Source organism: Varroa jacobsoni, unplaced genomic scaffold (genome assembly GCF_002532875.2).
Source record: "Varroa jacobsoni isolate VJ856 unplaced genomic scaffold, vjacob_1.0 scaffold_272, whole genome shotgun sequence".
NCBI classification, from domain to species: domain Eukaryota; kingdom Metazoa; phylum Arthropoda; class Arachnida; order Mesostigmata; family Varroidae; genus Varroa; species Varroa jacobsoni.
Window position 1 is genome coordinate 31,225 of NW_019213174.1, and position 23,793 is coordinate 55,017.

The following is a 23,793-nucleotide window of genomic DNA, read 5'->3' on the forward strand; positions in this document are numbered from 1 at the left end:
TTCACTAGAATATACACTTATATGAGGCAAGGGTTGTCTGATAATTTACCACTGTGCTCAGCAAAAGCATTAATTGGATTTTTACCCACCCTCTCCTAGGTACCACATCCGGTTCAATGATTTACCTAACCTTGGTTACACCGCTGCGATAGTGACGTTATCAACAAGCCAAAAGTCTCTGAGCGGCTGGAGAGTCCTTATTGCACACAATAAAAATATATGCAAACCATTGTAATAAAAACGGATTTGGCTGCGGAACAAATAGGTAACAAAAGCACTTTAATGTAATCCCAAGAATCCCTTCAATTTCATAGGGAATATATTAGGATTAACAAACCTTCAACTATTCAATTATTGAACATGATAGATACGTGTTTGTGCATTTCTGAAGCGAAATATTCGTTCTTTTTGAGTTTAATAAGTCTACGGACCAAAAAAGGTTGTAAATTTCTACCCCATCAGATGTAGTTTTTTGTCCGACATGCCATATGTGGTGTATTGAACAGCGTGATCTCTTAGTTGAAGGCAAGATCGGTAGCTTGTTGGGACAAAAAATATAAACACATAGCTTGTATTAATAATCTACGTTTTCAAAACTGACAAGGTCTACCAGTGTTCCATACGACTAATGCTTTGTGTAGCTCTGCAATGTCTGTCTATCCTACTACCTTTTACATTTGTCCTTTCCTTTGTTTTTATTTTTTTTCTGTATTTGTACAACTTCTGCATCGCGAGAAAGACACCGGCCGGTCCTGTAATGAATTTTTGCATGCGCGATGAATATTAGTTTACTGCAGAAAGGTCAAAACACCGCCTGCTACCTTATACCAAAACCGACTAGAAAATGATATGGAGCAATTTCTTTTGCTCTATTGTTTTCAAAGCCTTCCTTTGCGTGAACCTGTAAGCAGCACGGTATGTATACCTGAGGTCCTCACGAACCATTCAACCATTGCATCCACTCCTGGTTTAAATTTAACCATCAAAATGCGCATCGAAACACTTGGGTCGGCAGTAATGCATTCTTTTGGTTAGCTATAGGATCCTTAAAGGTGTTTTTTATTGTGTTATTTGCGGTTTTCCTATGTATAGAAATCTGCTTTTCGGCGTTTATATACTATGTTGCAATGCGGTAGACCCTCGATTTCAGGTAACCAAAGAAATTTTATCTTGATGAAGATTCATACAGTGTGAACGCTTTATATATTGCCTAATCTGATATGATAGAGGATTTTCTTAGTACGCCATGATGAGTTTGTAGTTCTATTATAAAAAAAAACACTATCTCTTTTCTGATATTAAGAATACAGGATGACCGCCTTCCCGTACAACTTCTGCTTGCTTTCTAAATTTTGTATTTGCAGAACGCAAGTAATGCGGAGAGGGTCTTAAGCTGTTTACGACTTTTTGGATGAGGAAGTAATATGAGTTGAACCATTTTCTAGAAAATCTAACCATAAAACATACCTGATGTTTACTTTGTTAAGGCCCACGAGTTACTGCAGATCTTGGAATCATTGATGGATGGCGCCCGAGAGACACGTCTAGAGAAAGCGCTGATGGATTGGTTAGTCCATCTTCTGGTTACTGCTAATCCAGTTGCTTAGTCTGTAATACAGAGATCGGTGCTTTTGAAAAATTCAGTTTTAGAAATAGGTAAGTTTAAGTATATGTTATATTCAACTACTGCAGTATTAGGAGCTTAGTTAAGAACTATGTGCTTTAATAAAAACCTATGTTAATTGAATTGTATGTAGGTGTGTTAATAAATACATGTTGCTTTTATTATTGTGTTTCGGTATAATGCTAACTACGACTTTAATTAATAAATTTTAATAGTACAAATATCAGTATACAGTTGTTGTTCCTGTATATCGAAGACAAATTAGGTAAGCCAGAAAGAAATTTCAGCAACCTATTAAACTCCTCCATCGATACATCTCTGTCGTTGTCGTTTCCGTGATGCTACGATGGTAACGCGTTTGCCTACTAACCAGAAGTGGCTTAAGTAGATTTAAATCACACACAGACACGCCTGTGTAAAGGCGATTTTTGTAGGAATCCTTTTCCTGTTTTGTTTTTCAGATTTCTCGTATAGAGTCTCCTAGATTGACAGGTCCCCGAAGCAATGCTAGAACAGCGGTCCCAGGACAACTGATAGTATTCGTTGAAACTAACGGGCAACCACAAGCAGACGATGACGGCGAAATGAAGGTACACGCAGCGCAAACATATCAAGAGCTTTTTATCATAATTCACGAATCGTTTATACACAACACTAGAAATATATATCTTAAAAGCAGTGAAGATGGCATTGCTCACCGCTTGACATGTTCATTATGATAAATATTCATGTATATCATTACTCATCATGATAGGGAAAAAGTAAGACTAATTCTAAAAACAAAAAAAGAACGTATTGTAATAATAATAAGCTAAATTTCTAACGGTTTAAGCACCGGAAGTAAAAAACAACAAAGCCTTATAATAAATTTATTGGATTCAGTAAAACCTAAAAAAAGTTCTCTACTATAAGCTTCAAGACAGTGAAATATATATTTAAATTTAATCAAAACATAATATTTTCATTTATTTTATAGTTTTCAGGTGCCTTATATATAGACAGAAGACGTTTATAGAATAATCGAACTAGGAATGTCACGAATTAAAATTAATGAGATCCATACCACAGAGCGTTACAGCCGCGCTACTGTTGTCTAGGCCATAGTGTTTAAAGAAAACGTCCTTGGTTATGCTTTAGCCCACAGGGGCCTCTAGAGTGGACGTATGTGCACTGTTTGAAGGGAGGCCAATGACTGCTGAACCTCCAAGAGACTTGTCCCGTAGATTGCGAAATTATCGGCGTACTATAAAACATCCTCACAGACTGGTTATGAAGCTGGGAAGATGGTTGAGAAGAACAAAGAAAAGTAAAGTACTGTGATTGTCGCTCTGATTCACTTCCGTTACTTGTTGAAAGGGGCCTGTTTTTGCCATCCTGTCTTGTACCGTAATGAGATTCTTCTGCAGAATCGAAGTGATGAGTGGGGCGAACTTATATTGAATTCTTGTCTCGACGAGCCTGAACAAAATCGATCCTTTGATCTTTTGCCGAAATCGACGAATTTAGCCTAGATGAGCTGTTCGATGCCCTTTGTGCTTACAACGTATCTTACCTTGGCAAGCCGTCGTTGTTGACTTTTTCCTATGGAAGCCGTGTCGTTAATTTCAAATTATCTCTTGAGATTCGAAAAAAACGAATAGACACGTGATGTATATGGCTGAGAGTACTTTGTAGCAGCAGTTTTTTTTTACCAGAGTTTTTCCCTCAAAACGATGTTCTTAACATCAAGCATCTGCCGAAAATGAGCAAAAAAGATATATGATTTTATAAAGCACAAAGGAGATCTAGTAGCCTTCTACAGGGATGTTGCTCCGCTTCTGCGCATAAAAGGCCCTCGTTTATTCGCTCCAACCGGACTATGCGCACAATCTTCGTAAAATAATAAAAGCAGGACGCATCCTTGGATAGGACGATAACTATAGACAAAAGAAAAAGGGTAAGTACACGGGACACGTAGTGCTCGAAGCTCCAAAGCCGAAAATTTTGTCACGAGCCGAGAGCTAGCATGTCCTATTGTACTAACTGCATTATAATTGTCCATCGAAAAAAACTAATATAACATTAAAAAATCTATACGGGAGACCTCCGTTACAGGTAGAGGTAATCGATTAGTGACTATAGACTTTGTACCCTAATTCTTAGGTATTTATCTTTATCGCCCATTTAAGGAACCTTTGTCATTAGCAACTGCGTTCACGTATTCCTCTCACGTGGATGCGCTTTCGTGGCTTGTTTCGTTGGCTAATTCAATGGTTTTTGCCTTTCCGCTATGTTCCGTGTTGACAGTTTTTTAACGATTTCGACGCCCGTACTTTCGCCGGATGTACATGCACGCTGGCAGACGTACCCTATCTACCCACAGAAATTACTTTAAATTAACCATCTTTCCTTGGCTAACCTGTTTTACAAAAACGATTGTATCTAGCGTGAAATTGAGGGAAAATATAAATAATTAATTATGAATTAAGGACAACATTTTAGAATGAAGCACTTAAGCGAATTAAAGCAAACTGTAAGCTCAAAATGTCTCGATTCCGCAAGAATAAATAAGCTTTTAGAACGAATATTAGATTAGCACAGGAGTACTAAAAGAATTCAGCGACTTGCTTTCCGAGAAACAGGTAATTTAAAACAAAAAGCGAAACAAGATAGAACAATTAGCGTGATCAGTGTACTTTTATGAGTTTTCGTAAGTCGGTAATAAGACATAATCAAGAAAAATTGCTTTGTAAATTTTTTATTGTCCGGCTTGTCCGTAATTAAATCAGAATTTACAGAGTGTCAAAAGCAGACGCCGGCTATCAGGGCCAATGAAAGGAGACCCTCAAACACGTAGTCTGTTCTTGGGGAAAGTCTTTTCCATAGGGAGAGTCTGTCCTAACAGAAGCAACTCGGTCTTCTCATTTTCCAGTTAGTGCACTATATATAAAGCCCTTGAAGAGAAGAGTAGTTTTCCAAAGGGGGACATAAACGCCTGGTTACTTTGTACTGTTTCAGCGAAATTGATGCTGTAATTAAGACTTGCGAAAGCCAAACGAGTTAATTAAACCTAACGTCGATGAGGTGTACATACATTTTGAGTGGGGCCGAATCTTAAGTCGTCCAACTGCAGTGTTTACGACGTTAGGAAAAAGTGATTGTACGTACGATAATGCAAAAGGAAACGTAATGACGTTTCGTTTTCGAAGCTAATTCAAAAAGTGTACAGATTTCCTTGTACATCGGACTTCACTAGCGAATCCGCAGTTTAAAAGGGAACGCACAAAATGGATTCTTATTTATTCCGTTTAAATGAGGGTGATACATGCCCGTTTTTTAATCTTCACTTAACCTTTGTGATCTCAATTTTGCCGGTGTCTTCTCTATTTATATGTGCTTACTATAGTTTAAAGGTGCATTTATTTCAGTTTATTTGTTAGCTTGTTATTCTCTTGTTTTTACGCCCCCTTTTCGCTCCATTAAGCAATCAAGAGCTCCCTAATGTCTAAAGAAATACATCATGGTCTAAATAAATCAAAACTGCAATAAGCCCGCAAGTATTATTGACAAGAATAACTTGCAGGATGCTTGAATCAGAAAGCGTGTTATTTTTTAAAATGTTAGTTAGCTCATTTGTCAAACATAACCATGAGAGGAACACCTCCACGATGTTGGTGCTGCTTCTTTGTATTGAATCAAAGTTTTCTTGGACGCCGATATATGTATATATATATATATACATATATATATATATAGAAAGAGAGACAGAGAGCGAAGAATCAAGAATGTGAAAATTAAACGGCTGCCACTTTGGACACGCTTAGGCACTAGAAATTCTAGCCGATATATTGTTGGTCTCCGATCAATAGCCTATTTCTTCACAGGTTAATAGCAACGGCAAAACCCGCGCTCGACCGCGTGAGGAAGTGATCAAGCTACGAGGCCAGTGCCGGGGACATATTAACCACAGGTCAGATTGCCATAAAAACCAAGCCGGTTAGGGGCCAGATCGCTGCAAAAAACAGGCCTCAAGGAAGCCTGTAACAACTACCCATCCTGCAGCCGCTAAAGAACTGACCACCGAGGGGGCGTTGCTGAACGCGGGACCATGGACTAGCATGATTGGTAGCAGTGCCTGGATGTTACTGTCAAGAAAGTAAACAAAAACAACTGCTGATTCAGATGCAGTGAAAATATGAAGACCCTAGCCGCTAGTCAATACACAGTCAGTCGTCGTCCAAAGGCGTAATCTTTCATAATAAATTTATTTACTGTCACTATGTCTAAGAGCCTTACATTGGAGCTTTGTGATGTATGCTTATTAGATATATTCATCTGCTATAAGTTGCCGTCAGTTATAGCAAGCGTAGAAGCAAGGGTTCACTTGCTTCTCCTGTACTCTCTGGCTATCAATAAACGTGCGATAAGATGATATTGGCGGGAGGTTCGCTTGACGATGACCTGATCTAACGGCAGGTCTGTCAGTTTCTTGTATCCAAAGTGGTAAAGCATTCCTAAGCTTCGTAAATGGCTTTTGGTGTAACCTTTAAAATGATTAATTAAAGACCGGCGTCCACTGATAATTTCTGCTATTGTTGAATCCTGATGGTTCGATATAAAAAGCAAAGAATCTTCCTATCGCTACTATAGTCAATTCAAAATACGTAAAAGACGTACCATTTTGAAGCCTCCTCCGTCGCTCTCACGGAGTGTTTTCTTTCTCTTGAATTTTACTATCTTGATTTTATCAGTTTGGAAATCTGCTGTAGATGAAAAATGCCCACTGCAGATAAAATCTACCCCACTATACATAATCTGCTTGTCGATGTGAGATATTAGCTTTATTAAGGGATGCCCCTGCCAAAAATTAGAAAAGCAAGAAACTTTAGTTGTCTTCTTAGGTGGATCCCGTTGTCCGTTTCCCCCTGTTCCTCTCAATGAACCCATCATCTTCCATTATAAAGTCTTCTATTAGGTATTCTTCAGCAGCCCTAGCACGTCGACCGGCAAACCCTACCGGAGATTTTTACAACTGGAAAAAACACAAGTTTAAAATCGACAGAAACTACAAATGTAAAATGTCTCAAACACGTCAAGGTTTCTTCAATATCTTTAACATTGTAGATTGTTATAGTTGATCCGCCGGCGCGAAATTCATTTAGCTTGGCTAGGTAACACGTCACGGCAGTTGATGTGGTAGGTTAAGCATCGTATATTCGATGGAAGTTAATAGATGCAGCTCCTTTTGACCCATCTTTCTCCAGAGTCTCGAATGACTACTTCACTCCAGGAAATCACAGCCTTCCTTGCCTCTAGAAATTACGACCACTGAGTATTGTCTCCGAACTTCTGGAATTCTTCATGCCTTTAGGCAAACAATGGACAGATTTGTCTAACAAGGTGTAAACGCTATGATGGTGTGCCAGTGCCTAACAGATTCAAGCTTGAAGTAATCATCGTAGTCGTCGTATACGGCATAGTATTTATTATTACAAGTATCAGCCGGCAACGAGAAGATATTTCTTGTTGATATCTAAGATTTTTAAAATCTCAAGTCATGGATCAAAGCAATCGAGAGAACGCTATATAGCCACTTAACAATGCCACTGAATTTTATAGATTTGTGCCTATATGAGTTGATTTGCTACCGTGTGTTTACTATTTGGTGGCCTAAATAACGTAAACATTGATTTTCCTGAGCAGCATATACTACAGTATGGTAGCCTAAGGTTACACAGACAGCCCCTTAAAAACCCTTTAGCGCACTAAAAGTTCAGCATAATATGTGAACTGAATTGGAAGTTTCACCCTGTACATCTTGTAAGGCTAAGTCCATCTCAAAGAGTGTGACCCATGTCTCATTTATTAATCATAAAAGAATTCCATGTTGACTATTGTTTTACGCGTGTATCTATTGAATGAAGACAAAAAGTTATGGGGCTGCAGTCTACCTTTATAATGTGTTTCAGGTTTCTTGGTAACAATTTTGTAACCCATTACCCGAGAAATACGAACTTTTGGCCAACGCATATCCGGTTACTCAGTCTTAATTTAAGTCCGAAGCCATGATGAGTTCATCCTTCAGCTGAAGCATCTGACGTGACGTTTTCTGTGCTTTGAATATCAATATTTCTCAATTTAAATTTCAGGTGTTTAAGTCGCGCTATATGCTGCCTGCATTGTAAAACATGTTTATTAGCGACTAGCCCAAAAAATAGGCACTTCCAAAATGCGCAATTTCGATCAAAAAAGCCCAATGGAATAAGGAACTATTTTTATGTTTTTTTTTCTTCAAAATTGGTTCAAACTAGGGTTTTTTTTTTGAATACAATTCGATATAATCAAGCGATGAAATTGAGCATGATAAAAGCAAATTACCACTCGTTCTCTACGAGCAACCTCGCTTGAGTGAGTTCCCGTCATGCACATTGTTTGGTCTACACCAAAACAGATGTTTAGAACAATCACAGTTACCCAGCGCTCGGAATGCTCTTCTGTTTGCAGCTTCATGCAAGTCAGGTATATGAAAATTAGTGGCAAAAGACATTATACAGGAAAAAGGTAGTTTACCTACTAAAGGGAAGCAGAAATAAGTATATAATCAATTATTTATATGCAAAAAAAAGGAGTACAACACTTACTATTCATATATACTAAATATATATATATATATATATATTTCATCAAAAATGAAATGTTCAAAGTGGTTACGCTATCACTATTTACACGTTTTCGTTAGCGGCCGCAACGCTTAGGGATATAGTAACGTGTAGTAACTTCTTGTTGCTATTAATCTTTTTGTAATGTACGTCTTCATTTTTAACGACCATAGTTGAAAGCTTATATTAACACTTTGACGGATCAGCGACAGGTGGAGAAGAGGCAAGAGTCTAACGCCTGCCTTTTTATAATCTAAGCCTACTTCAGTTGGAGCCGTACAAGTTTGAAGCATGCGGACGCGGTCTGGTTCCGTAACAAACTTTTGCTTAGAGAAAGACGACGCCAGATAACAGTTAGAATTAATAAACACGTAAACGCGATATGCTTAGACTGTTTTTTGCCACGATACGAAAACATACGTTGAACAAGAGATAGTAGTACTTCCGTCATGCAGCACTTCGCTAAATTTTATCGTGGTATTTTTTTGATACAGCGGACTTTTTCATTGTTGTATTAGAAAGGCGCAATAACGATGCATGCATTGAAATGGCACCCTTTCGCTATTTCCATGCCAGTGCTCCTTTTGTGTTCTAGCAATAACGTTCGATGTCATTCAGGTTAAGTGGATGGTATCAGTACTCTGTGCCAGGACTACACAAAGTAAAATATTAACCATAAAACTGCTTGTGCAATCAGTTCCTATGCTAGTTTTGACAACTTTCAGATTTTTACGATCTATCCCCTCGAGCCATCCACTCTCAGAAGATCGACAGATAATAATTCCACACAAACAAAGGCAATGCTCAGATATTCATTTCAAACTCATCGTCTCCGAATTACTCTAGGAGAATAGGAGCGCTTATACCGGTGAGATCTTTTTAGACGGGCAAGAATAGCGTTATCTATATGTTTGATCCCTTACCGATTGTTCAATCTACTAGAATTTGTTGTAGAATAAATGTTGTGAATTTGCCCTTGGCTGGGGCGATTTTAGGCATTTTTGAGGACTTTTCTTCTGAGATGTTTCAGCGATAACGAAATTATTTTAAAGGAAGCTTTAAACTCTGCCTAGGATTATTTTTCTCCTTCATCTATTCGTCATTTTGTTATCCTGTTATATCAATCAGTAGAATATTTTTCACTGATGAAGCAATAAGTTCTTTTCTATTGTGCCGACCCTCATATTACCCGACTGTCGTCGACTGAGTATGTAAAGTTTCATTATTATTATTATTATTCCTAACTAATATCGTATGCATACATAAGTCTATAAATTACGTACGGTTTACCCAAGTTGGATATAAGTAACAAAAATAGTGAGTCAGTGATAGTAAACTTACATTGTGGTGCCAAGTATGTAGTCGTAGAAGATTATCACATCTAATGGCCCATAAAATAACGAAATTTCTTTGTCGTTTTCGCTTTCCCTAGAAAACCATCTATATCCCAAAAAATCTAATTTCATTCCTAGTGTGTAAACTCGTTCTTTTGATTTTGTTACGCTGGCACTATTTTTTTAATTCTTTTTCATTTTGCATAGGATTTTCGTTTCCTCTTATTGGCTATCTTTAAAGATATTACTTATCTTATTATATTAAAATAGATTTTGGTGAAAAATGGCATCGATGCACGATGGATGAGGAGCTGACCGCGATCAGTAGCAATAGACAACGGGTGTTATGGTAACCAGTCGGAAGAGCGAGAAAGCCCTTGAAGGAAGCGTCGAGATCATTCAGCAAGATAGATAATGAATAGTCGCGAAACAAAATTGTTATAAGTAATTCGAAAGATGGGAATACGCCTCACTATAGCCGCAGCGATAAATCCAAAGCGACAGTCACGAAAAAATTCGCGAAGCTCTGCACCAGTTGATCCCGCGGCCAAAAGCAATTCTTCGTAGTGTCTTTGGAGGCACAAAACCGTTCATAAAAAAGGATGATAGTTGGCACCAAAAAGAAGCTGCTACGCTATCACAGTTGCAAGGTCGAATTTTAACAGAAAGCGATGCTCTTGGATTTTAATCAGTAGTGTGAAAGATTTGAAAGTCCCCTTATTTAACACTATAATAATTTACAATATAATAAATATCCTGTAGCATAATTAAAATCAGGACATACTTATGTCTGTATTCTGCTAGTTTCTTTAAAATCTGCACATATTATAGCATTAATTACAGCATAGTATTATCTTTTTTATTACAGTGTAACGAACCTCGTTACCGTTTATTAAAATTGTTATAACCTACTTCATTCATTTTTGGCGATCTGTCTAAATTATATGAAAGATATTAAAGTTTGTAAGTTGGTCAGCTGATTTCATTAGACTATACCAGCCGGCACAACAGAGGGAGTTTTATGAATTTGTTGATTCAAGTCTCATTGAATCTGTGCTACCCTTACGTCTGTGATATGGCAATGACTTTTATTCTTAGTTATTATTATAATTGCATTAATCTTTGTGCTTCCGTTTCCGGAAGGTTAAAAGCTAAACAAAAACCATCGATGAACATCGTTCGACAAATATATTGGGGCTTCTGCTTAGAAACTTCGAGAATTCAAATTTTACCCTATCCAAACTCGCAGAAAAAAAGGTGGGGTTTCGTATGGTGACAGCCGCGACAACGCGATTCGTCTAATTTTTTCGTTTCGCGAACAATTTATTAGCATTGATCTGAGACACGTCAACCGGTTGATAATTCTCTAGCTGGCTCCCTTCAGACGAGACAAATCACTGTTAGCGAACTTTATTCCTTTTTCAATGTCATAGTTTGGCCAATTTGAGTACCGGAATCGATAACGTTGTCTCTCAGACATTGGCTTGTGCTATACGTGACGAGATCATTCGTTACAGAATCACTTTCACGAAGAGAGGTCATTTATTTGACGCGTGAGGACTAACGGGCTTAGGTTATCGCCTCGTGCAAATCCCGTTGCTTAAGTGCGTTCTGCCCTGTGACAACATTATCAAGAATCATCGAAAAGGATGTTCTATAGTAGACTTAACACTTTCAAAGGCACCTTCGATTATACCAATGTTTCCTAGGATAATGGTTCTTAAAGCTGCGTTCAAGTCTACGAAAATCAAGTGCAGGTTAGAACGACCTATAGATGCCTCCGTTTAGTTCATAAAAATCTTACACATAGTCACCGTTTTTACTAGCACGAAAGCCATGCTGTTCGTTCGGTAATGCTCTATGGCGCTCAAGGAAAGGAACTCGTTTTAATTTTACAGATTTCAGACGGGTCGAGCTTTCGTTCCGGTACCGCCATGCGTGTCTTCTAATAACTAACATGATTAGTGAGATGACACTTCGACCCGGATCGTGTCACTTGTCCCGGAGAAAGGTTTTAGGGGTATCTGGCGAAATTGGGGAGCCTGACGTCGTGGATTTGGTCCATTGGAGTAATGTATAGGGACCTTGCAACGTTTCTTCCAAAAATGTCATCTTGCGTTTTTTTTTCAAACCTGGTCTTTGGAAATAGGTTTTGTAGAACTTCCTAATCCTAGTAATTAATGCGTCAGATTAACTACCTAGCTTGGAATCATCTGTGTGTCGCCTTCGAACACTGCACAATCCACCACAGTATAGCGGTAGGGGGTTCTTTGTAACTGTGCAGCACTTTTGCGTCGAAGTGAAAAATGGTTACATATGGTTTTTCGATGTATGGGCATTCGGTTATTCGTTTTTATGGTGATGGCCGCTCTTGATACTTGGATGCCACCGGAAGATGTAAGTGCCGCGACAATAAGGCATTTTCCTTAAGGCGGTTATCCGGGCCTGTATATCGAACCCATTCCCTGGTTATGTTTGTGGGTTTATTGTTGGGGTTTCTGCGGATTTTACGAATGTTGGAGCACCAGGAAAGGTTATCATTATCTAGTTTATAATTTATCGATAAATAGGTACGGTTTAAGGCTGTTTTTCGATAGCTAATTTGGACATCGTTGCTGAGTTGATTTCAGGGGTCGTTTTCGGGTGTACGATAGTGAAACCCATGGCGATTTGATTTTCTGTAGTCATGCGCATTCCTAGGAGGGGTTGAATTACCTAGCAAACTGATTTAGGTAGCCATTTAGCCATTCACCGTCCCGAAGGCCATTAGGGCATTGAGAAACGCAGCACCGTTTGGCACTTAGTTTAGACACGTTGTGGTCTAAGTTCGAACCCTGGTATAGACAGACTTTGTTTCGTGTTGATGGAATGCCTAGCGGCCGTAAAACTGCAGAGCTGGGTGTACAGTCTTCGTTCTCAACGATTTTAATGCGCTTTGTAATTCTGGCTTAGTTTTTACCCAAAGGTGAGTTTGGTTATTTTAGGTATAGACAGTAAGAGAACAGTACAGTACCCCATTTCATAATGCACTGCCCGAAGGATGCTAAAAAGCCAATTGGAATGCTAAAAAAGTAAGGAGTCAATTGATCTGAACTATAGTTTATATATTTATTTCATAAAACTAATTCAAGTTTACTGATTGTTATTCTGTGGGAAAAATTAAAAAATATATTACGAAAGCAAGTTAATAAACTCATAAATTGTTTAGGACACTTAAGGTTGGATATAACTACAATGAAGCCTGACAGTTTTGCTTACTAGAACATACGAAATGACTGGCCATGTTTAAAAAATATTAAGCCGAAAAATATTTAAACGGACGCTAGACATTAATGGTCCTCGCCTGCTTGAGTAGACGACAAAGTATTTATGCCATTTAGACTACCGTATTAGATTTCTCAAGGTTTCCTTGGGCTAATTCATCGTCACCCGCCATCCTTCCGTATCTTCCGTAGCATTTTTTCGTATATTGTATTTCTATCAGATACATTATTACTGTTATTAAGCTGGAATTGAACAACTTTTGAATTATTTGGCATAGAATGATAATATGTGTTAGAAATACTCTCCCTTATTTCTTAACCTAAGTTCAAGTCCTCTGGTAGCTTTTGAACAGCCACATATTTATTGTTCGCGTTTCCAAATGTCATTTCGATACATATATTGTAGAGTAATTCGGTAGTGAGATAGGCTTAACTTGCAGTAATCCTTTTTAGGGCACTGAAGGCCCCGTGATCACACAGACTTAGATCCAAAGAAAAGGAGAATTAAAGCCAACATAAGATATTCATTTGCTCAATCTATGGCGATGAGTCCTAGCATAGTCATCGAGTAACCAAAGTGACTGCCGTGCCATTGGCTCATAAGTCTCTTGAGGAACGGGCTGCATTCACTGCTTTATTTTCGGCGGGTATTCCATAATAGCAGATGCCCCTGATATTGCAAGTGATATATTAGGTTCGAACCTACCCGACACTCTGTCCTTCTCCAGGGAGACGCCATTCTCTTTTCTGGGCCCTCTCCGGTTGGCTGTAGAGATCGAACTACGCCCCTCTATGGCGACTGTGTACTGAAGTACAAGTGGGTTCTTTGTTTCGCAAAACGTACCTGGAATACACGAAACGCATTGTTAACTGGCCTGGAGTTAATTCACGGGGGACCAGTTTTTACTCTGTTTTCCGTATGGGTAATGAATCTATAATACGTTACACGTGAAATCTTAGTTTTAGCCGACATACCCTTTAAATTTCAAGCTCTGTTGTCTTAAAAAGCACTCTCGATTGCAGCAATGCGTTCTTCTTTTTCCGTCGCGACATCTGGTTACCTTTTCATTGGTATTCAACACGGCATTCTCCGTTTTTCAAACGTTTGGCATTCTTGTAGCTCCCTAGTTTTACGTTCGCCATACTGAGCTTTCGCTTAAGATCCCCTTGCCTAATATCTCCACCAAGTTTCGCTGTCGCCTTTCGAACTCGTTTATCCTGGAGTAACTCAAAGGCTTCTAAAAGACTAGAGAATTTAGCAACTAAATTGTGTCTATGAACAGCGTTTAATACAAAGATCATACAATATCGAAGTGAGTCTGATTCGTTCGTAATAGCTCAACAACGGAAAATAGATAGTATTTATTTAGCTGGACGCGCCTAGCCGATGAACCCTTAAAGATATCGTTGGTAATATTTTCATTGTTTTCCCTTATAGTATGATCGTCTAAAACACAACTAATCGAAAAGGGTGCCATCTTTAAATGAGCAGCTAGAAGAAGTCAACAAATATAACGCGATAAAAATGTTCCGCGGCATTACATCATGTGGTGCCTTAACGCACAAAAGCATTGCCCCGGCAATAGAAAAACCATGAGCCTGATTCTAACATGGTTGATCATTATTTTCAAAGCTTAGATCGACGCCTTATAGTTTCGATATATTAGAAATTATTCTATGCTGGTTCTCTAGCCACCTAGTTTTTTGTCGGCGGGAGCTACAAGATTTTAAAATCGAATATTTTTTTTAAATGGAACGCTATGTGATCAATACGAATGCTTGTATGTAGTTTTTGAAATATGCGATAATGTAGAGAATAGATAATTAGCAAAACAAGTACTATACCATACCGGGCGTATTACAGCATTTCAAAGCTATGTTACAATCATATCATACTGCTGGTATTATTCTTGTTCTATATATATATATATATATATGGGGTACGGCACCTAAAGTGAAACTTTCTCTTAAAGCTTTGTTTCTAAAACTGTATCTAAATAAAACTAGATATTTCTGATATTTAGAGATTTTTTATATTAGCTAGAAATTCTGCTCCTGACGATCATGTTTATTTAAGATAACATCCATTTACCATGATCATACCTTTATTCGAAACCTAACCCGTTCACTAGTAATCTTCAAATTTTTTTCCATAATCTGCAAACAACTTTCTGATTTAATGGTAACAGTGCCTCAAGTCATGGTGGCAGGTACAAGCCTGTCGCTCAAATGCTCGGTATACAAAAATTTATTATTATTTAGTATTTATATTTGGGCTGATTAAAGGCCACAAGTTGCGAAAACGCAAGATGCTAAAAGATCAAAAAGCTGAAGAAGCGCAAAATGGTCGTGAAGGCACTAACTTTTGCAGCTTGTCCAGATGGCCCAACGATTACAAACAAGCGACATTTCTTTCTCCAAAACCGTTGTTCATTTCTGCATTGAAAATCCAAGTGTACCAACAATGGCTGTTTGAGCTGTTTTGATTAATTTCTGAGTCCGTTGAATCTAAAGCCTGTTGAAGATCTTTCGGTTTCCTCATCGAATTTTTTTTTCGGATTTTTCAGAAGTCGCACAAAAACTAGCAGTAGTGTAGATTTTGGGCACAACAGGAAGGGCCTAGGCTCGGTTGGGGAATTCGTCCACCGCGAAGGGATTGCATAGTGGCTGAATGTTCGCCTGAATTGCAAAAAACAATGCACTACTGTTAGCCATGTTTGCTGTTTTACTGTAGAAGGACCTGGCTTTCGTTTAGTGCCAGGAGTAACGAATAAGCGTGGGCGCGTCAAAATTTAAATTTGTATTTGCCCGTCCAATCTAAGTGCTGAAGCCTCCTCTTATTTTTTCTCTTTTACAATGCTGGCTTTCAATAGCTGTTACCTCTGTCATATATGCTCTTATTTTTGTGATATATCTGAGACAAAACAATCTTCTATCAATATTACTTGGCGAATGTGTTGTATTATCTACTTCAGAAGCTCTCATAATTTTGACGATAGTCAAAAATTGTTCGAGGTCATTACGCAGGGCAATAGATATAGCTGTTGGTTTTTATCAATGCAGTAAACACCATGCGATGAATTATACAACAGGTTTATCCAACTCATGCCTTTGACAGTGTTTACAACAGTACGCCTAATAACAGAAAAGATGCTATAAATTCATGCGTATTTGAAGTGTATACAGGATGCTTTATAAGCAACTTCGCCGTATGTTACTCTAAGACCACTTCAGAGAGCTTCATTGAACCCGTAATCAGTGTCCCACAACAGGTGCGGTCGTGGAGCAAGGGCCTACCTTAAATAAGCACAATTCATTTTTTTCGAGGAGACCTCTTCAAATATAGATTATTTCTACCCGATTATTTTAATATGGATAATGTGAATGGCAGTCTTGCATCATTGAAAGGTTTATAGGTTGCTCCTCTTTCAGTTATATGTTTACTGTTATGTTTAATCCAGTTACACCTCTTTAAGTATTACTAGAATGCTCTAAAGAAACAAGGAAATATTGGAGCGCTTAACAGAATAAACATCACAAATGTCTAATTATTTAGAGCTCATTAAAAAAAAAAATAAGATTTTTACCAAACATCAATGTTTTGGCTACAGGAATTGCGTAACATTGCTAGATGTTAGTAAAAATATAATAAGCTAAATCAGAGCGCTTGAGCTAGCGAGCTCTCGTTTGAAGTCTTAATGAATCGGAATTCATCATTCCATGTATTTTGACTATAGCCATCGGTTCACCGATTGCCACCAAAAATCTCTTCATGAAATCAAACTTCTAGATACAATATGCAGATGATGTTCCGGAGCTTTTTGTAGACCGTAGAAACGACTGACTGTCGGAGTATTAGCATGTCGGAGCACGAGATAGCTAGCTGCATAAGAGATTTTAGACTTTATTAGGAAAAAAAAGTGCATATATATATATATATATATATATATATATATATATCTCAACATGTAATTGTCAAATTTAAAAAGATTGACATCAAAGATTTACAAGCATTACTGTAACAAAATTTCAGTCAAAATTGAGTCCCAAATGGGGCCGAGTCTGGTTCGTGCTATCTGAATATGCCACACAGCCAAAAAAGGAGAAAAAGAATAACCTAGACAAGAAGACTTAGTATACACTATAATAAATCTAACAATAAATTAAACGTTAGAGGTAGATCTGAGATAAGATCAATGTGCGCACGCTTACGTCCAGATCGGACACTAGCGATGCGTAGTAACCCGAAGCATTAATTGTATCCTTAGATTAGCAAGGCCATATTATTAGCTACCTGTTGTTGTATAGACGTGACAAGACACAGCCTGGAAAGGCTGTGCTAGTCATTTAGAATCGAGGACATCCTGCGTCTGCAGTGATAAATCGTCGCTTATAAAAAAATTCACGTATGTTATATATGTGATAAAATATAGTCGGGAGTTAATCAAGTTTAAATAACAACATACATTTTCTTCGCAAACCTATAAAAATTTCTTAATAATTTTTGCATTTTTCAGTATTTGATTCTTCTTAAACATATTATTGTATGAACTATATATTAGATCGTTTTTTATATTTCAGGCGTATTAGACATTGCTCTTTTGAGTTTTTTTTCATTTTCTCGAGATTTTTATAAACTGAAGGTTCTGGAGTTGCGTACTGGAGGCACCCGGGTAATCTTAATCCTGAAGCCTATTTTGAACGCATTCTGGATCCTAGAAGCGCACATGCATGAAACAACAGAGCATGAAAAAAAACGTGTTTCTACTCGTCTTTTTCATGCCTTATTCGCTAAAGGCGTCCTAAGATAAACATCAGCCCACTGTCTTTTAGTCATCCCTAAACTGACTATACCTTCTCGAAGGTTCGTAGTCATCGTCTGAGTTTTTGCTTGAAGTATTTTCCCTAACTTGTTCGCTCTTCCGTTCTCCGTTGGTATTTTCCGGAAAATCGCTTCGCGTGTTATGATAACTTTCCTCTAAACCTCAAAATCATAATGCGAGCGAATTGTAATTTTAGGTTTATATTGGAGGAGGCTGAAGTTTTTGCGAAGCAAGCACACCACTCTCCCATTGGGTTGCCTGCAGTGACTTTTTTGGTATTATTTTTTCAATTGAATAAGGCATTTGCCTGTGAAGCCTGATTTTTAGTTTAAGATCAAACACATGTATTTGTTGCTAGTTGCCAACAATAAGTGATTTTGTTCGTCAAATTATTGTACAGCCTGCTGCTCAGAATCCTGTGTGAATGTAATACGGGTTATACTTCCGTTTGTATTCTTACAGCGCAGGTCTCTATTAGGTTCTTCTGACATCATTGCCTCCCTCTCTTTTGTCTTATTTTGCTTATTGGTAGACAAATGTGATACATGATTATTGTAAAGCTCTTTTTTCCTTATCTCTGTACCTGTTCTCATAGTAATGTTGATTCTGTCTTTCATTCCATATATATAAGTGACTACCTTGGATGGCAAAAGCAATAGTTTCGATACTCATTTTTGTTTTCGCCGAGAGCAAACAGGATACGTACGACAAGGACTCCATACCGTTGGGTGCTATGAAGGTTGGCTTGCCAGGTTCAGAAATAACATCTTCAGTTTGAGTAGTGCACTCCATTACTAATAACAGTCGTAAGAAGACTAAATGAGAAGAAAAGGCAACATGCCGAAGAGAAGACGGTCGTGTTTTATATCGAAAGACGGCATGTCTGATTGCGTGCATCGCAGCAATTGTCCAACCGCGGGAGTGATTTCGTCGAAGAAAGTAAAGGGAAAATCTGAGTTATCTCATGACAATCCTGTTTTTCATTGCCGATCCCTTACTGACACAAGCATAGATATATTTTTCATTTAAATTCATTATACCGCTGTTAACAGACATCTACTATATCGCTTGCGTCATGTACTTTACTACGCTACAGGAATTGGTTTGTATTTTCACGGATAAAACATTTCGAGGAAGTGACATTTTCAAGAGATTTCGACTATTATCGCTTAGAGGCAAGACGTAGCATGCTTTAAGATGCTCACGCATGTCAACACGCTTTTACCATTTTCCCTTCAACGAATCACAAAATTGAAATGTTTTTCTCCTAATGTACTTTAAGTATATAAATGTGCGCTGCACGGTACCTGCTGAGTAATTAGACTTGGCATCTTGAATCGGTTGTATTTTAGCTAAGTTCAACAAAATTGATATCACTCAAGATTGACCCCTACTCTTTCCTCATGAAAAATTATCTGGGGAAACAAGAGCTCGTTTTGTCCCAACATAATACGACGGACTGCCATTAAGTAGTTGTGTATGTAGGTAGGTAGGTAGGTAGGTAGGTAGGTGAATCGAAAACCTTCGCTTCGTAAAACCAATACGATCAATAGTATAAAGGACCCAAGTGTCGCTGGGGCCGTTCTAACGGTGTCCAACCGTTGGGTCGTGTATATTCTGATACTTGGAAAGCGGATCTATGATGGTACAACTACCGTCACTCATTTTAAATGTTGCGATTGCTTTCATGTGCTCTATCCATTCGCTTAAATCAGGCTAAATTTATTATTGAAATGTTTGACAGTCGCCCACAACAGCTGGCCGAATATCGAAACAGAACGCTAAGGGGGCAGTCTGATATTAGGAGTAGCAGCTAGCACACTGCTTTTCACATCTTGCAACAGGAATAAAATCGATTTGAAAAATTCAAGTCTCTATTTTACGACGATGTTAGATACATACATATGTATGGATAGCAGCATATATTCGCCATGCCCGCTGTTGCCTGACGATTTGTACTGGAAGAAGCATATTCGGTTTTTTACACTTGTCAACTTCCTTCGGGCGTAAACATCAACCATGTGGGTGATCCGGCAAGAACGGCATACATACGTAAAACCAAAATGCCCTAAATCGACCATTTAGTACTGAAGCGCCACTTGAGCGCCTAGCAAAATTATTTAAAGCTACTTCGAAATTGTTAAAGTACCTACTTACTGCAATCTTTTTACGAAATTATAACCATGGACGCAATGATTAACCGCAAATCAGCTCCAGCTGTATGCTCATGCACTTCCCGTTGCAGTATGTCTCCACTATATTTATGATACATTTTATATAATATTACATAAATTTTGTAGAATTTTTTTTCGAAACAGAACGTTTTTTACGATCTGGAACCGATTCGTCTTCAACACAGACTAGCCTGCAAGTCATAAAGTTAATTTCTTCCCTTTTGTCCGTAAGTCTAATTTTTTAATTAGGTCCGTAAGTTTAATTAGCGGTTTTATGCGATTAGAGCATAGACGGTTATTTGTATTTTCACTGAGTAATTTGATTTGAGCTGCTGGAATACGGACACTGAATTTCACATGAACATTTGAATATGAAGAGACTGAACACTTGCCTAGTCCCGTAATTACTTTACCAGAATTACACCAAACCTTGATACATTTGGAAGGTGGTAATTTAGCTAGCTTGCATATAATAACTGTATGTTTAAAACAAAATAATTTTTAAGATATAATGGCCAATTGAGAGAAACATTGATGTGTATTGTGATTTAGACTCCTGACTGTGCAATAGTTCGATAGACATTTGAATCACTCAATGTCATGCATCGTATATTCGCTGAAGACTTGCCGTTCAGACGGTTCAAAATGGTATATCCATCTAAAAAAAGCATACTTCCTGGTGCACGATCTTCTACTGGGACCGATACTAATAACCTGCATGTATTTTCCGCACGACTCACGTCAAAAACTTCACGTATAACGAAACATTGGTATTTAGTCAGTTCTCTTTCATGAGACTTTTGTAATGAACTTATCTTTATTCACAAAGACAGTCCTTAGAATAATTCTGACATTGCTGGCTCAACGTTGCTGCGTCCGATAGTCTACAGGAGAAACTTCAGTACTTCGGATACACTTCGCGTAAAGAGCTTTAGAGGAGCATAACGATGTTAGAGAATATGACTAGGGCAAACCAAGGTGTGTCGCTGGCTTATATATAAAATGTTGTACGATTCCGTGTGTGTTTTCGTTCAGACTTTCCATAACGGCCTCCGTTTTGGTGGCACACGAATCAAGGACTATTGCACCTTGGCTACATTTACACGTACAGAACACACGGCTGCATTCGCTTTGATCCTTCACCTATAAATAACTTCACCAGCATATCGAATTGTTAAGTATTTCCTATCATTTTTTTTAATTAATTATTTTCGGAGGCAAACATTTTTCACTGGGGCTCAGTCACAACATGACATTCATTACCGATATAAAAATGTTTACACATGCATTATCTAGTGGCATTAAAGAATACGTGCTCGCTTTAAGCTTCAATACTTTTACAATTTTTAAAAAATGCTGATCAGGACCTTATCGATCGACTAATGTCATGGCTCCTATATAAACCCTGATATCTGAAACAAATATCGAACAGTAGAGGTCTCATTGAAAAAAAGGACGAGTCTTTTCTACATACCTAGTACTCAGCATTGGTAGATACTTTCAGTTGCATTATTTAAATTTCTTGAGATAGATCTCCTTCACGCAAAAGGTTGCTTTTAACTACTAAAAGGCACTGGTTGCTTTGTTTAAAACAAAATACCATGTTTTCTTAACGCCTTCAACTCTTTTCATTGATTTAGGAAATTTATTCGAACTCATCGTTTTGGTGTGATCTCAAGTGTCTACGCACGTAACGAGGACTAGCCAGAGTCAGTCCTTGTTGGGTTTATCCGGGTTTTTTTTCAACGGGCCTATGGAATGGTGTGGTAACTATTTGCAGACGTTTATATATGGACCAGCGATGGGTACATGTTGATGGTTATGATGACAACGCACCTAAAAAGATGCTCCTTAGCCACCCAGATCATGACATCTTGAATGAAACCTTTTATTTGGTGACATATGAAGGTCTCTCATATTATTATAAATGTGGAAAGCTAAAGAGAACAGTGTCATCGAAAGAGCATTTAAAGGATAATCATGTGAAAAAACGATCATTTGTTATTAGATTCCAATACTAGTAAAGACATGTTTTTACCAACAAAAGAAGGCAATGTTTACTCAAAATTTAGCAAAAAAACTTGTTTTTGTGATCGCGACTACCCTTTACAGCTTTCTCCTATCTCTCAGGTAATTTGTTTATTCCTTCCGGACAGAAATTTCAAAGTCTGTTTCTGAGGAACTCGTTCACTCAGGCTTTAAGGCAACCCTTCACTGCCAAATGTACAGCTACTAATTTCAGTTGCAAGCGATCAGGGAAATGGTAATCTATCCACGCGGGATCTGGAGAATGTAGAGGACGCAAAAAATTTTCCAATCAAGCTCTTGCACGACGTCTTTCACAATCTTTGCCATGCTAGGCCTGGCATTGTTGTGGCGAAAGATGGCCTGTTTCGTCTATCGGGTCACTTCTATTGGATATCGGATGTATTGTTTCAGCTAATACTCCTATGTTTAGAACTTGAATTCGAAGCAAAATTCAGTTCATTGCACAATAAAATATAGGCATCTTGTTTTAGATCGGCATGCACTAATAAGCAAAATAAGATTTTGATGAAGAGAACATGAGAAGCAGGTCATCCGGTAGAAAATACGTAATACGCTACCTACGATTACAGAATGCCTTGGTTATAAGTGGGATTTGGCTAATTGTTCGAGATTTTTCAACAGTGATATTGCTTGGATGGCCTCACCCATTGACAACTACCGAGGCCAGTTTTCTAAAAGAGCTCCACGCTTAAATATAGGTAACGAAAGGCGTTTTGGTCAGAAATATTTCAATTTTTCCTTTCCGTAACGTCGAAACACCGGCTTTACAGCCGAATGTTACACATTCTGTTATAGGTAAAATGGGTATTCTGGTCTCAAAAAAGCTAGAAACCAAATGAGTTTTTTTTACTCGTGCGGCACTTAGACTAAACATTTTTACATAACTTTATATGGAAAAGAGAACATTTCTCGATACTCATGCAAACCTCGGGATGGGCTGAATCGAAATGCAAATATCTTCCTATACCTAAATTTTAGTTTCTGGGTTAAAAATGATACTGGAATGAATAGGGGAAACTTAACTTGATATTTTATGTAGAGGGGATTTTTGCTATTAATCGATATACATTGACGAGCTGAATAAATATAGCGAAAAATGAGTATAGCGGCCTAAAAGGGGAAAAGCCAAAAGACGGATCTGTTTGCCCAATCCGGCAGTGATATGAAAATCTGTGTCGTATAAATTTTCAATGGTTTTTGTATTACAATAAAATTTGTGTTTCTTGTAAACGAACTTCTTAGATGTGTTAATTGGAAGGTCGGAGCCATAGTAAAATAACTCTTTTAATGTAGTTATTGAGAGACTTTCTAAAAGAAATACTAGTTTATTGTACATACGTTTTCTGTTTAAGACATTACTACTTTAATAATGGCAATTTTTCATTATAATCAATAAAGAGGTGAGTGCAATACAATATATGCTCCTATAGCCAAGATAGAGATTTCGGCGTAAAGAAAGCTAAAACCAGAATGTGCTAAATATTTAATTTAAGCGACACTGGGATTAACTTTTTTTACATAGAAGTTCATATAGGACGTATTTTTTTGGTAGCGACTGAAAGCTTTCGCTGACCTGAATCGAAACGCCATATATCTTCAAATTGCTAAATTTCGGCTTTCCTGGCAAAATGCCCATGCTCTTTGAGCAGTGAAAAGCTAACATGGTTTTCTAGGTAAAAAGGTTTTTCTTGATGCTGATCGATGTATCTCGGCGAGTTGAGTAAAAATTCAATTCATATGCCTATATTTAAAAGGTTATTTTTGAGTAAAAAATAGCGAAAAAAATATTAGTTTAGTTATCTAACAGTGAGAAGAAAATGCGTTTTAAGCGGTTCTTTGAGTAAATTTCTAACAAATGTCAATTGGAAAGTTTTTCTGATTTTAGTGA

At 37.8% G+C, this 23,793-nt stretch overlaps 1 long non-coding RNA gene across 2 annotated transcripts; it reads right to left on the reverse strand.

The window, feature by feature from the left end:
* Positions 1-667: 667 nt before the first annotated feature.
* Positions 668-15,548, reverse strand: LOC111258863 (uncharacterized). 2 transcript variants are annotated; one of them, XR_015310329.1, is made up of 5 exons: positions 15,223-15,548; positions 13,835-14,097; positions 13,566-13,703; positions 1,468-1,608; positions 668-752 (listed from the first exon to the last, which is right to left on the reverse strand). It is a non-coding gene; the product is annotated as an uncharacterized LOC111258863 (long non-coding RNA). The 2 variants fall into 2 exon arrangements; XR_002679242.2 differs by lacking the exon at positions 15,223-15,548 and having other exon boundaries at positions 13,835-14,537.
* Positions 15,549-23,793: the final 8,245 nt, after the last annotated feature.